General features: G+C 31.9%; 1 long non-coding RNA gene across 1 annotated transcript; it reads right to left on the bottom strand.

The window, feature by feature from the left end:
- Nucleotides 1-10351: 10351 nt before the first annotated feature.
- On the bottom strand, nt 10352-11501 carry LOC134270381 (uncharacterized). Its single transcript, XR_009992795.1, has 3 exons — nt 11397-11501; nt 10813-10834; nt 10352-10712 (listed from the first exon to the last, which is right to left on the bottom strand). It is a non-coding gene; the product is annotated as an uncharacterized LOC134270381 (long non-coding RNA).
- Between the last annotated feature and the right edge of the window lie 5177 nt (nt 11502-16678).

The raw sequence follows: 16678 nt of genomic DNA on the forward strand, positions 1-16678 counted from the left end.
GTAATGCTAAATTGTCTATAAAAAGACAGTAAACTTATTATCTAAAAAACTAAAGTTGTTATTTATACAAAAATATGCAATGAAAATACAGTATCACCTTGTGCAATTTAGTGTTCTATGTATATATATTTAGATGTTGTATGATAATATTAGTGAGTAACGCAGGTACGATAAGGCTTCCCAGAGAATATTGCAGTGTACTTTGTGCATGCACATTTCTGATCTACAAACTGTGACGTCATAATTGAAATTGACGTCAAGTTACTGCAAACTTGAGTTTAATGATGGATAGAGTGTAATTAAGGAATGTTTTTAAGTTTTGTGTGAGTTATTGGTGTGTGAATCACACAGACTTGTCACGTAGGCATATTTCATGAAGCGCGCTAGCTCTTCATGAAAAATATGCCTACGTGCAAGTCTGTGTGATTCTCACACCAATAATTCACACTAAACTTTAAAACATTCCTTATATTTACATTTTACATGTTTGGAAGCACCGAAAATATACTCAATATTTGAATTTCTCGCCGCCCTATATTGTTATACTTTTACTAAACGTCGCTGTAGCTCTATTGTGACGTCACGGTAATGCACGTTTCTCCGTGTATATTTCTACGCGTGAGTATACACGAAAATTATTTTCAAATCAATTTCACAGCTGGCTTAGTACAAAAACACAGCGAATGTAAATATTAAACTTAACACCGTATTTCAATCTGCATATAAAGTTTCAAAAAGCTAATATATCCGAATAATTTAGGTAACTTTGTTTTATTTTTTTTGTTTTAAAGACAGCGTGTTAAAATATGTAGAAAAATATACTTTTGATATTTGCCCTTTTTTATACCTGTGGATAGAAGCAGGATTCATAATATGAGGATTAATTTGAGGTCTCTTGTGAAATTTTGTCAGAAGAGTTTCCCATCCAATTGAATATTGCTTGAGAAAAATGTATGATTGTTTTGATTTTCAACAGTGTCGATGTTGAGTGGAAAATACCCTCAGATTTGTCGGTAAGTTGAAGTTATTGTGAAATATTTTGTACTAGAGTAAAGGTATAACTTTTTCCATGCAAATTTTGGATTCTCAAGGATGCAACGGGTTTATTTACATGACAAAAAGTTATAAATAATTGTGATGTAGGGCTGCACCGAAGCGATTTATGTGAAGAATTTCAGATAGGTAAAAATAACAGTCATTTGATCAACGAGGTCTAATAATATTGTAACAAATATGCTTATGTATAGCCTATGGAACTCTCTATATGAATTGGCCGTAAGGTACATGTACATAACTTATAAAAATAAAACTTTAAATCGACATCGCAATACAGTGTTTCGTTTTCAACGCATTTAAAGCTATAGGAAGCCTTAACAGTACTGCGTAATAAATGTCATTGTTTATATCCATTACATGTGTAGCAATATATTGTTATCATCTGCATATTGGTTTTATTTAGTTCATTCGAAAGGAAAGAGCAGGCTCGTACGAACAATTTCTAAAACGGGGTAAGCTGTTGACAAACACGTTGATGGAATAAGAAAATGGACAGATTTGTTTCGCATTTCGGAATTGCAAAGGTCAATACAATAATCTTGGCTGCAAATTCAAACTATCATTAAGTCAAATGCTGATGAACTTGTTGCATAGAAGTTGTAAGGTCATTATTTACGCTCCAAATTGTCTGTGGATATTTTCCGTTTTTTCCCGATGACGACAAGAAGCAAACCACATGTATTCATTCGGCAGCTGATGAATACAGGACATGATCCTTCATGACACTAGATCCTACTTTTGATACCTTACGCTGCTGCTGATTTGTATTGTCTGAGTGGACTTTAAAGCTTGAAAATTGTTCGTTTCTTCAATTTCATCAAAAGACATTTGTGAAGCTCTATTGTAAACATGAAAACACTTGGTAATTTTCTTTTAAATCATTGACTGGAAAATAGTACGATACTGACCTCTCACTCTTTTGACTATAGACTCATCAATTGCTTTAATTGAATTATTTGACCAGGTCATCCAACACTCTATTGGAATTCACATGGGCACCAATTGCGCTCCCTTATTAGCAGACCTTTTTTTGCATTCATATGAAGCAGAATTAGCTCAAAATATTATGCATGAAAAGAAGGAAACACTTGTCGTGACCTTCAACTCAACATCAATATATCGATGACATATTGTCAATTTACAATGGTAATTTCCATTCCTATGTTGATACGATATATCCTGGTGAGCTTGATTTAACACCCTTCCCCGCAGTTACGCATTTTAACGCATATATCATTTCCTATTTTTAACGCAAAATCATGCATTTACCATTTCCCCGCAATCACGCATTTTCACGCACTTTAAAAAGTTCATTAAATCTTCAATTTATTGCCAAATTCCAACTATTTTATACTTGCTTGAATCCCATAAAATAAGAAAAGTCATTTTTAAATCAAAATATTATTTCAGAATATTATTTACGCTAAACTTTAGAGAAACTTGTACCCCGCTATAAAGTGCTTGCGAGGAAATGGTAAAGTAATATTTCAATGACGTGAGGATTCAATGTATGTTGCATAGCAATTCTGTAAGTTGTAAAGAGTTAAAAGATACCACAGAGTCTGACATATCTGTTTCATACTTGGATATTTCACTTGAAATAGACGTTAATGGTATTCTAACAAACAAGCTCTATGATAAACGTGATGACTTTAAATTTCTATCGTCAACTATCCTAACTTATGCAGCAATGTTCCTTCATCACCTGCATACGGGTTTATAAATCTCAGTTGGTTCGATACGCAAGAGCATGCTCTACGTATGAACAATTACTACACCGAGATAAACTTTTTAAAACAAATAGATGAAACAAGAATATCAGCTGTCCCGTTAAAAGTCATCATTTGATAAATTCTTTGGTCGATACAATGACCTTGTCAGTAAATGCAACTTATCACTGAGTCAAATACTGACTTTTTCATACTAATTATTAGTCCATTATTTATATACTAAATTAATTACGGATTTTTCCCGTTATTTCTCGATCGTGACAAGGAGCACACGGCGGCTTTGACTGGTCAGCAGGGATGCTCACTCCTCCATGACACCTGATCCTACCTCTGATGTTTCAGAGGTCCGTGTTTGCTCTGCTCTTAGTTTGTATTGTTTCAATAGTTTTTGAGATTGAATACAGTTCGTTATCTCCACATTCTTTATTTGAAAGAATTTTTTTTTGATTTTAGTAGCTATGCTGTTTATATGTATATATATTTATATCTATAACTATATTTATACAAAAAATCAAGCCAGAGAGATAAAAAAAAAGACCAATCAGTAAGAACTAAACTTTAGAGAGAATGAACATTAAATGTTATTTTCTTACGATATGCACAGGTACATTGTACATGTTGCATACAAGATGACATAGATAATTCTGAGACTCATCCTCTTCATTCTGTCAAATTTAAAACTTTTAATCAAAATCTTTTTTGATGACATAAAAAGTACACATGTATATAACAACAGGTAATATGAACATGAAACTAAAATCATTTAAAATTCAGTGTATATATCAAATTCTCTTTAAATTTTACGGCAGTATCTCGCAGGTATATACGTAAAGAAGATAAAACTGTATAATGTATATATACTTTCACATTTACAATATTTAGCGCCAATTTAAATTTCAACAAGTCAGATAAGATTTGACTAAGCTCATTATTGAATAAACATTTACTTATTTGCATACATACATGTTATTATCTAATGTTATTTACCAAGGGGATTTTGTTTTCACTAAGTACACATAAAAGAAGATATGTTTAAATATAAAGCGCTCACAATATATATAAATTGTAAAAAAAAAAATACAAATTTTAATAATAAACTAATACAGATGACTAAAATTTTAATCTTACCTTAGTGTTAGGATATTTTGATAACAAAATTCTACTTTAATAGTTGATATACACCAGGAAGTCAATTATAAACTTAACACAGATATTTTGAGAATGATATCTTAATATTTCACCTGCCTATTTTGAAAGATGCACGAAAAGGTAAAGCCCCGTGAAGTTCGTATTCTAACGAAATTGTATCTCACAAAAATTTAAATTTTCAACTAAGTACTATTGTTATTCTACGGAAGCCCATTTAGGACCTATCATGTTTTTTCATGTTTATGCACCGATCTGTCTGCATTACATTAAAAAAACATTATTTTTATACATTATGAAATTTATGTAGTTAATCATACAATTGTTTAAAATGAATGTATTGTGGTGTTTTCAAAGTCAATCAAATACTTTTCACAAATCCTCTTTTACGGCAATTTATCAATCAAATAAAATGCCATTTCCTTTAGTGTCACTGCATGTGTTATATAAGCATTTAGCATGCCTTGTAGTCTCTTTTCTGCACGTTATTCTCATGCTGCACAAAACACACGGTAAGGTAATTCCATTTTCTGGCCCATTACGAGAAAAATTAGAACACTGGTGAAATAATAATAGTTTATACATGTAGTTAAGACCATAAACTGATGCTTTATTTAAAAGAAACATATGAAAATAATGAATAGTATTCAAGATCACAAGTCCATAAAATAATACAAAACAGGAACAGAGCAAACGCGGACCTTCAAAACATCAGAGTTGGGTTCAGGTGCCATAGAGGAGTGAGCATCCCCTGCCGACCGTTCACACCCGTCATGTTGTCCTTTTCATTATTGGGAAATAACGGAAAGATTCGTCGTCAGTTCAGTGTATAAATAATGGATTGACAATAAGTATGAAAAGCGTCAATCAGAATTTGACTCATTTATAATTTTTTGTATTTGCTGCCAAGATCATTATATCGACCATAGAACTTACAAAATGAACTTAAAACCAGCACTAATTTGAATTCAAATCTAACATGGAGGCTACACGAGGGTGCTGAAGTAGGACATCGGTGGAAGTTTTTGAGATACTTATCTCTTCGGAAAACATGGAGCACAAGCTTGCCAATCTGAGATTTTTACACATACATTGTTTCTGATAATAGTGTATTAATTATAAAGGATGACTGCACTTAACGCTGTGTTTTGGGTCTTTTTCAGTAGCGTATGTTGTTTTTAAATTTTTAGGGTTTTTTTTTAAATATATATTTACTACAGTGGTTTGTTAATAAGACACCCAATGTAATTGTTAAAAATGATTTCAGACTGTAATGCAATATCTAATTTTATGTTTTTGTCCTTACGGTTTTCAAAATACAGACCATTAGTACTAACCTGCCCTTGATTGAACATTTGATATGTATGAAAGGCGGGGCTAAGATATCGTAAGAATGAATCTAAAATTAGGCTGGATGAATAACAATGAAATGTTTTTTTTTTCAAAAATACGAGATCATTATTTTCCATCTTCCTATTTATTCTGTAAGGCACAAGTACATTATTTACAATGATTTTAAACGTACGAGCTCATCCATGTATGTAAAGAATATTTTAAATCGATGGCTGATTACCGTAATCCAACTTTTATTCGCATGCGAGAATATTTCTCGAAGTTTGTGAGAGCCCTTTCATCGCGAATATTTCTCGCCGAGAACCGGTCCTTAAAGTCTATAAACAACAGATCCAAAAAGGCTAGATCGCGAAAATTAATCGTTGCAAATTAGTTTATCCATGGTAAATCGCGAAATAAAGTCTGGCAATTTAAAGTTGGTCTACAGTATTTAACGTGTTCGAACAAAGTGTCCTAGTTAGCTAAAACATGCTACCTATAAATCACTTGACGGAATATTTTATCACAAAATTACCCGAGGAAAGATATCACGTGGTGAATAATAATATTCAACGTGTCACGGCCTTTCGTCACAACAGAGAGAGCGAGTGTAGGAAAAGGCGGTTTTTTCTCTTTCAAACCATGAGCGCATGTTTATATAGAAAGTCATAAAAAGTGGGCGTCCTAATTATTGTACGGAGATTGAAGAACTTGTGTTGACCACACCTTAAGAAACAGATTTGTACATAGTAGATACGTACTTTTATTTATTGTAATTAAGTTAAGCGGTAGATAAGACGTAGATCATTCTTTTAATTGAAAGAAAAATGTCTGTTTTGAAAGTTTATTTCAACGCAAATTTCGCAGATTCTAAAAAAATAGTCATCCTTTGGTAGATACCCAAGCTTGTTCTCGCATGAAATTTCCAAAACAAAATGTGCTGTGAATCGATGAAAAGTTGCATAAATGTTAGAAAATTCGACCTTTTTTCTGATCTCTCTTTGACCGCTGTTTACTCGTAATCCAAAACGTTAAACTAAAAGTCTTTTTTGTGATAGGGATGGAAACAGGTTTTTACTGATAAACTGTTGCATTATTATACTAGACACTGAAAATCACAAGCCAATAACGAGTCCTAAAATATCTTGTCCTTTGTAAGCATAATATACACATTATATATACAATACAATGTATAAGCACTAGAATATCAGTGGTATGAGAGGAGTATGAGAGAATATCTTGTCCTTTGTAAGCATAATATACACATTATATACACAATACAATGTATAAGTACTAGAATGCAATGTAACATATCTAAATTGAAATTTTTCATCATTGACCTTATCCAAGCTTAAAATGTACTATTGTGAGTTATAATACATTGTACATTCTTTTGTTACACTAGCTTGTCATTTATCCTGGCAAAAAATGACATCTTCACTCAGCTTATTTTTATACCCCCCGCTTGAAAAGTGGGAGGGTATACTGTAATCGGTATGTCCGTCTGTCTGTTACGCTTTTGGGTACACATCTCTTATCCGCAACTCCTCTCATACCACTGACTAAAATTTGATGAAACTTTCACAAAATCTTTATTACATATTGTCATTGTGCACCTCCTATTTGTCCCCCGCTTGAAAAGTTGGGGATATTAATTTGGGTCTGTCCGTCCGTCCTTCTGTCTGTCTGTAAAGCTTTCGTTTCCACATGATATCTCGAAAACCCTTTGATTTTTTGCGATGAAATTTTGCATAGCAACTCCCTATGGACTAAAAAGACCCCTATTGATTTTGAGGTCAAAAGGTCAAAGGTAATAAATTTGCAAATTCTCTCTGTAATAACACTTTCGTTTCCGCGCGATGTCTCGAGAACCGTTTGAGCTTTTGCAATGAAAATTTACAAAACAACTCCTTGTGGCCTAAAGAAAACCCCTAGTGATTTTGAGGTCAAAAGGTCAAAGTTCAAGGTCATAAATGTATACATTCCGTCTGTGTGTAACACTATCGTTTTCGGGCGATATTTCAAGAGGATTTTGAGCTTTTCCAAAGTAATTTTATACCAAAAGTCCCTAGGACCTCTCTTACCCCTCTCAAAGTGTCCCGCCTCGTTTGTTTTATTAGTATTTATTGTATTACATGTCGCTATTTTTAGCACAGGGGCATGAAGGAGAGTTATTACGTATAAAACAGGTTCTCGGCTGACTGTTTATTCTTATTACATCTATTAGAACTGTTTAATAAAGGTTAAATTAGACACCATGCGTTGTGTAAAATTTTGACAATACATCGAACGTGAATATATGCATGTATGTGACTTAATGTTTGTAAATAATTTTAGCTAAGTTAAAGCGGTGCTGTGGACTAGTGGTATGTCTCTCGTTTCACATGTGAGAGGGCCAGGTTTCGCATCCCGGAAAATCCGATTTTTTTTTTTCGAAATACTTTTTATTTTACTAAATGGTAGTATTCAGCATGTGAAATGAAAAATAATTTATGAGGTCTGGCTTGTACAAACTCATAAAATCATCATAACATTGTGATAAATTTTCCATTTAAAAAGAATTTTCTACACACATAATAAAGAATAATCAATCAAACCTTTATATCCATATTGACATATTTTATTTGCTTCAGTATAAATTTAATAATTCTACAAATTCAGTCAAGGGGATCCGACCCCCCCCCCCCGAACTGCACATTGCACATGGTTTACTTTTTCCCTAGGCGGGGGACACAAATTCTCTGAATTAGCTTGTTTATTTTTTTATCCGACGCATATTTTGGGCTCCCCATAGCAAAACATTGACACTGCAATTTATATACATATGGAAGGCGGGGCGTATCATTTAGTGAGCTCATTGCTCACAGTAACTCTAGTTTTGTTTTCTTCAAGTGGTTTAAGCGACAAGAACAAGCAAGTGATGGCATTTTACTTTAGTAAAGTGAGTAATATTTTAATGAAAAGTTGTGAATATAAAAATAATTTTATTACATTTATATTTATCTGAAGAAAGTCAGAAGCTCTCATTAAATGTAAACTAAAATAAAAAACAAATTAAAATCATTAACGTACGTTTAACATATTAGGATTATATTTCCCTCAACAAAACACAACGCAATTAATTTGAAGTTTATACAGGTAACTCACTCTTAATTAAATTAAAAATTGTAAACAAAATCGGGTGATTGGATTGAAAATTGTATTTTCCTTAAAAAATTCAGGGACAATAACATTCCTTGGGACATTACGTTAAACATTTTCGTAATAAAGCATTGGAACAAAGTTATATTATTGTTTGTGTTTATCTTTGTTTTATTTTGCTCTGCACTCAAAGCAGAGACCGACAAAACCTGTGCCACCCTTCGTTTTTTAAAAAACTTTCTAAAGTTTTTAATGTGCAATTTTTATCATATACCCTGCTTGAAAAATGGAAGGGTATACTGTAATCGGTATGTCCGTCCGTCCGTCTGTACGTCTGTTACGTTTTGGGGTACCCATCTCTTATCCGCTACTCCTTTTATTTAATTATGTAATTTAATTAAACTTTCACAAAATCTTTATTACAAATATTCCTTTGTGCACCTCCTATTTTATTTTTTGATCCGACACATATTTTGGGTTGTCCGGCAACAGCAAAACATGGACGTGACGTTATAATCAAATTGAAGGCGGGGGGTATCATTTAGTGAGCTCATTGTTCACAGTACCTCTAGTTAGGATTATAACAACTTTTTTTACTCATACATGTAAGTATACAATGATTTACATATTTGCCTGAGATATAAAGCTAGAAATAATACTCAAAATCTGTTTCAGTTTTAATTCCTTATTTATAAAGTATTAAATGAGAAAAACAACAATTATACTTGTGACATGCAAATAATTATGAACTGTTTTTCTATATCTTTTGTAAAAAGTTGATTCTCTATATTATTGTCACTTGGAATATGTTTCTAATTTTTGTAAAAATTAAATTCTACATGTTCTTTTAAGAGAATTTAAAGTATAGCATATTTATAAGTACATTTTCTATTCCTCGGCTTTGTACATGTATGTTCCATATTTACATAACCATAGTCACTGCCAGAACTACTCATGAACTCTTATATATTAATCGGTCACAATATATTCGACTGAGTTTAAGTAACAAACAAAGTTTCCTTGTAACCCGCATAATACAATTTTATAGAAGATCGAATGGTAATTTTATATCATGGACATTTCAATGTAATTCCAAAATATTCTATCAAGGGGCGGATAAGCCATATTGAGGTTAATATGGGAAATCAAATTCATTGCATTCTTCCAAGAATATGAGTATTCAAACACGCATCAAATATGAAATTATATTAAAATTCCTTTAAAAAAAAGTAGCTGTGTAATAATAAAACAACATATAATTTTTTTATAATGTATAAAAAAAGAGTGATATTAATTTCAATTACGTGCTTTATACACTGTACAATCTGCTCACATTTTATATGAATACATTAAACGGTGGAATTCAATGTGATTATCAAATATCCCTGGCTCGTTATATGCTTAGACGGTGTACAATTTCAAGAATAATGTGATAATTTTGATAGGTATAAAAAGTTTATAAAGAGCATTAAAGAGGGAATCATTCTCCCTCCATAACGTGCTATAAAAGGTATTTGTTTGTAGTTTAGATGTTTGAAAAAATTTCAAATAACTTTGACATAAAATAGAATAAGACACAGTATAATTTGGAAAAAACTATGACAATCTTGATTCTCTAAAACACATATACATATCCTGAGGTTTTACTTCAAAATGGACCCAAAGCTTATCCCTTAACATAAGAATATAACGATATAAGCAATGTTAAATAAATATGACGCGTCATGAGACTTTTGGTCCAAATGTGGTATTTGTAAAGCAATGAGTAAACATCACACATATTTTCCATGTTTCCAGATTTTGAGAAAAACAAATGCCAATTCACTTTTTCCGTGATTAAAGAGGGGACATAAAAAATCAAGTTTATAATTATATCATGTTTTGACTGTCTCTGTTTAAACTTCTTTACAGTGCATCGCAAATGAAAGTATAAATATTATCTCCCTTTGGTAAGCATTTCTTCTGTTGTCTAAGTACATGTATACTATCTTCTGCTCGATATTGTGCCGACTGTGATTATCTTATGTACATGTTATAAAATGACTGTAAGAGCCAGAGTAGTGTTTTGTCTAGTGCAAGTCCTCTCGATACATTTGTAAGAGACAAGAATATGTATTGATATTAAACAATCAAAAAAGTCTATGTAAATAAATCTAGAGATGAACGTGAGTTCTACATTTAAATATTAACATCAGCAATGCGTACATCTACATCTACAATTTTCCGTCTGTTTTTTCATATTGGTGAAGTTCTTCATAAGTGTTTTGGTGGTCGAGTTCACTAAGTTCTGCATACGGGGAAGTAACCCTATTCGATTAGAAAATGATTTTTGCATAAAGACGTCAATCTTAAAGTAAGAATGATTTGAGTAACAAATAATTAAATAAGGGAGCAAAACAATACATACACATCTTGCCCACTTTGTTTATCTGCAAATTAAAAAAAACTAAAAATTACTACCTTTCCGAAAAAGTTTATACTTTTATGCTCCCGGATCGAAAGATCGTGGGGGCATTGTTTTGTCCCGTCTGTCTGTTTGTCAACTTTAACATAAGGTACAACTATTGCGCTGTTCAGGGTAAGTACAAATGTATATACCTCTTCAGTCTACATCCCCCTCCAGAATTGTGGGCATAGTGTTTCACGAACAGATTTTGTTTTAAAACATACTTTTGACATTTTCCTTTGGTAACAACAGCATTACATACAGATTGTAGTTCTAAAATATGTTCCCCTACAGTTCGTGGCATTTGTAGACGGCTTGAATATAATAATCTCCCATAATATAATTGTAATGGAAACTTTTAACATTACATAAGCTTTTGATAAGTTGATTTCAAATACAACTGTATTATTTGTTGTTTAATTTTTACTCCATTCGATGTTGTAGACATGGAATTGAAAAACAATTGGAATAATCGCCGTTAAACTGTTCAACATATCGTGTCTTCATTATTAAAATTACACCTAGTTATCTATATTTGATATTACCTCTTGAATCAACAGCTGAAAATTCGTTGTAATACACTTTCTCATTCTGGGTGTCCAAAACTGTCCCTTTTTCTGTAAAAGAAAAGTTACATTACAGAAAGATAAAGTAAATGTAGCAATTCTTAACAGTTTTGCCAACCTTCTTAGTCTATCAATTTTTGTCTTACCAACACATCATGTGTGTGAAAAATGATTACTTTTAATTGAATAGTTAAATAATAAATTAGACAATTTTCTCATTCAAGGATTTTTTTAATAAAGAAATCAAAAGAAAATAAAGGAGAGCTTAATATGCGAGTTATGAGAGAAATTACCAGTATATTCAAAATAAATCAAAACCCAGGTTTTGTAATTATAGCGTATTTATCATTGTTTTACCAAACTCTAATTAGATTTAGAAAATATTTTGTGGAAATATTTCAGTCTGTGTTTTATTTGAATGGGTTATTTGGAAAAAAATGATGTAATTCTTTTCTGTTACATTTTCGCATGTGTAAAAAAAAAATACGGAAAGGTTTGTTTTTTTTTAATCAGAACATTGCGTTTCCACTTGTCCAATTCAATGATTTGTTTGATTAACATCTTCCCAATGTATTTTATTCATACTGAGAGAGTATCACATGCAAAATAAGTACAGATAATAAAGACTAATGGCTTTGAACATTAAGTGATCCTTATTAGAGATTCTTAAATGCAATTATTAATATTTAATACGAATAACGTGAAATCATAGAAACTACTTGATTATGATAAAAACTTCGATTTACATCAGTGAAAACTTTGATAATGTAATAATGTTATACTTGTATAATAAAATTAATGAATAGATATTTAAAGACAGATTATGACAAAATAGGCGGAATTAAAGAAAATAAAAACTTGCGTTGCATTTTCCTCCAGATGTAAAAGTTAAGGGCACTTCCCATCAGAACAATTAGTACAGAGACAGTCACACTTGTAATGGTTATTGTGTAGTCAATCTTACATGTGTCGCAAGACTGTGACTTCAAAAATTGGACGAAAAGAAAACTGGTTATTTATATGTAGAAAATTTGCAACTGTATTGTGTTTTTATTGTTTATCATAACATGAAGCGAACGTTCACATATTAAAAAAATATTTTAATGTTGCCACTTCCTCTGTTTATTTATTTATATTTTACCTCACCTGTTCGTATGATACACAATGTCCTGTCTCGGAATGACAAGTTTGGCTGACACACTCTGTACTACAACGCTCTTTACAATTGATTCCCCAGTACGATGATCTACAGACTACAAAATGAACAATAGGTCAGAGGACCTTAACTCATCTGGCGCATTTATGATCAAAATCAATTATCAAAGTGATTTAGGCTCAACACGACAAAAACAAATTTATTCTTTTTGGTTTATCCTTATCAAAAATGCAATGAAATGATTATAATATATTCATGTTATATCCAGTCTACAAGGATTACAGTATAGGAAAGCTAAATATGCTTCGGATATAAATTTTACACTTCCTAAATGCCTAAAAATATCAGGCTTTTTTAAATCTCCGTCGATTTCTAGTATTCATTTGATTTCAATATTCCAAAAATTTGAAATGATAAAGCATTTGCAGCATTTTGCACTTTCCTCTTATTCAATTAAGAGATGAAAGAATTGTTTATTCGATTACAGTAACTTTCCCGGAAAACAAGGAACATAACAGGCTTTTATGATATATACATGTAGAGATTTTAATAAAGATACGAACTTATTACCGTATTGGCATATAGGAAAAAAATACCCTTTACACGCCATCCCTTAGTACAATTTTCTTTGCACACTTATTTTCAGTTATCCGAATTTTATCCTTAAAGAGTTATTATACGCATTAAAAGACATGATATATATTTTATTTCTACAAAATATTAAGATATTAAAAGTATTCATACCATTTGTACATAGAGGCCCGTCGTACCCTACAGAACACCTCCTTGGGCATGTACCGTTGATGTGGTCACATGTGGCATTGTTCATGCAATGTCCACAGCTTTCATTGCAGTTTTGACCGTAAGATCCACCTTGACACTCTTGTAAAGATGGAACTAATTACTGACATTCCCCTTTTTTGTACAAACAAGGTCAAAACGAATTTTTTTTCTCTGTTTTTTTTTTAACCTATCTTCCGAAAACCTTTTTTTCTAGTACAATGGACAATGATTAAAGAAAAAGAAAACTACTAATTTAAAACTATTGATATCTTTTCTTAATTTTTTTATCGTAGATAAGAATTATGTTTCGCTAATCCAATAGAGTAAATGAAAAATCATTTTTTGAATATCTACCATAATAGATTATGAACAAATAAAAAAAATAAAAAAATGCATTCAGAACAAGTTTCTGTGTTGCTGTTTATCTGTGTATTGTTTTGTCTTACATCTGGATGTACAAACATTTGTGATGGGGGGAAACCTTAAATCCCTTTCAAAATATTTTTACAAGGTTTTAGGAGGAAGGAAGGATGTAAATACCATACCAGCTTTGCAGAGAGATCCCTTGTATCCTTTAGAACACCCTTGTAAACAAGTACCGTTGATATGATGGCATTGCTCATAATCTAGGCAGTGACCACAGACTTGATGGCAGTTAATGCCATACATCCCACCATCACATTCTGTGTATTTGTGTAGGTGTTTATTTTTAAAATAAATTTATAGTCAGTCTTTCACTATTTATTCCCTCTTCATAATTGTTTATTTCAAACATTTTAACAAATTAAATTCAATAAATTGCTGCCTTTTACCTTTAGTACAAAGCAGTCCTTTGTATCCATCCGAACATCCTTGTAAACAAGTACCGTTTATATGGTCACATTGTTCGTCGTCAAAACAGTTACCACATTTTCTATCGCATTTCTCACCATACATTCCACTATCACATTCTAAGAAAAAGAAATGTAATACATAGCATTTTAACAATATTGCAAACGATATTTTAATGCAAACATCTAAAAAGAATCAAATTTCATAGGCTTTAATGCATATATTTTTTTTAATTTCTATTTTTAATTTGGGGGGGGGTCCCTTATTGGTCGATATTTGTGGCACGTCCTATCACGCTGAAAAGATAACATACATTTTGATAATTAATTTTGTAAAGAAAAAAACTGTCGATTTTTTCAACAATAGCAATATATTAATGAAGGCGACGGAATATGAGATTATTTAGCACATGTATGCTGACGATGCAGTGTGGTCAGTTAAAATCATTTGTGTTTTAATTGGATTATATGGATTATATTTCATGAATTCGTTGTCACGACCTATGACATTCGGTAAGTACAAGATTTAGTATAGATTGCATAAAAATAAATAAATACAAATGGTTAGGTTGAAGTTCAAAAAGGGTTAAAGATCATCGCATGCCACAGTCGACAAATTTCACATTGTCAAGTTATCTCCCGTTGCGGACATTCAGTATATACACTATTACAGGCGGGATGTCACAACTCAGCCAAAAAAAAAATCCAGTCCATGATTTCCCGAGAAGCAAATAAAAAATAATAATAAAAACAATGATGGTGGGGTCCCTGTTTTCTAAGGGGGAGGATGTCCAAAGTCATTTTTATTCTCTTCAGTAAATAGTCTTATTTAAATAACTGCAAATTCAAGGGGGGGGTGTCTGATCTCCCTAGCCACTGACTCCCTGTAACCTGAAATAACAATTGATCTTATGACTCCATAATAGTAGAAAATTTTTCCATTTGACTATACATACATATTTTGTTTCCTGTGTTTATGTCTGTTTGTCTGTTCACAGAAACTTTAACCTTGCCCATATTTTAGTTTTAAGTATATTGGGCTATACACATGGCTTCCACATTTCATAGGAAAATTTCTTTTGGCAAAACCTTTTAAGGGGTACCACCAATTTTGACCTCTTGATCTCTTGACCTTGGAGTTTGACCCACTTTTACAAGAAAAATACCTCAAACTTGGCCTAATTTAAGTTTTGAATAGTTGGTGCTAGGACTTTCATGCTTACATGTAACATGTGTAATCATTGTGAACTTTCAACAGGTTTAAATATCCTTGACCCTAGAGTTGAACCTAAATTAACTTTAACCTTGGCAATGACTTTTGAACAGGTGAGGAAGTACTAGGAATTTCTCTCTTATTTCACATGTGTATTCCTTGTGACAAGACTTTCCCTTTGATACCAACAATTTTGACCCTTTGACCTTGAACTTGGAGTTTGACTTACATTTGAGAAACTTCAACCTTTGCCAAAAGCTGCCATAACAGTTGCTGTCACAACAAACAAACAAATTACTAAAAAAAAACACAGTATACATGTACATATTTTATATTCAACAGATATACTTCTGGTCATATCTCAAGTTCTCCCTTGAATCAGACATGGTGATATAAATATTTTAAAATAATTATTATAAGAGTTGAAAAGGTTGTGCATTTTAAAATATACTAAGCTCTGCGGATGAATTAGATATAACAGTTTAGCTTTATTTCGCTACCCAAAGCACCTTGATTAACTATTTACAAGCATACTGTTTTCTGAAATGTACTGTTTTCTGTCGTCCATCTGTTTGTCTGCAAACTTTTCATATTCTTAACTTCTTAAGAACCACTGAGCCAATTTCAACCAATTTACATGTAAATATGCAGGGGACTTTTTCCAACATAAATCTTCATCTCAAGAACAGCAAGGACATTTATTGTCCCCCATTTTTGCTAAAGGCAGGGGACATTAAATCTCATTTGTTTGTCAGTCTGTCCATCTGTCACAATAAATTTAACCTTGGTCATCATGGTCATATATTTTGAATGAGAAGAGACAGGACTTTTATATTAAACATGTGTATTAGTATTTAATGGGACAATACCATTCTAAATACACTATGATTTTTATTACCCATGACCTTGAAGTTTGACCTACTGTCATAAACAAATTAATTGTTTTAAATCGATCATTTTGAAAGATAAATGAAAGGGCATTCATATTGTACATGCATGTATATTATCTGTGATAAAACCTTTCCAAATGTATCATGACTTTTTTAATCTGTGACCTTGACCTTGACCTTGAAGTTTAACTTACTTTTCAATAATGTTGTATTTCCTTTTGATTGAGAAGAGATACGACTTTCACATTTCAAGTGTACATTACCCATAACAAGATGTTTCCCAACATTCTATGATTTTTTACGCCTTGACCTTGATGTTTTACTAAAATTTCAAAAGAGTGAACTCTCCCAAAAGAGGATTACACCACTGTGTAAAATGAAATAGGAGT

Source organism: Saccostrea cucullata, unplaced genomic scaffold (genome assembly GCF_032062105.1).
Source record: "Saccostrea cucullata isolate Sc308-1 unplaced genomic scaffold, CSIRO_AGI_Scuc_v1 ctg3337, whole genome shotgun sequence".
Lineage (NCBI taxonomy): Eukaryota > Metazoa > Mollusca > Bivalvia > Ostreida > Ostreidae > Saccostrea > Saccostrea cuccullata.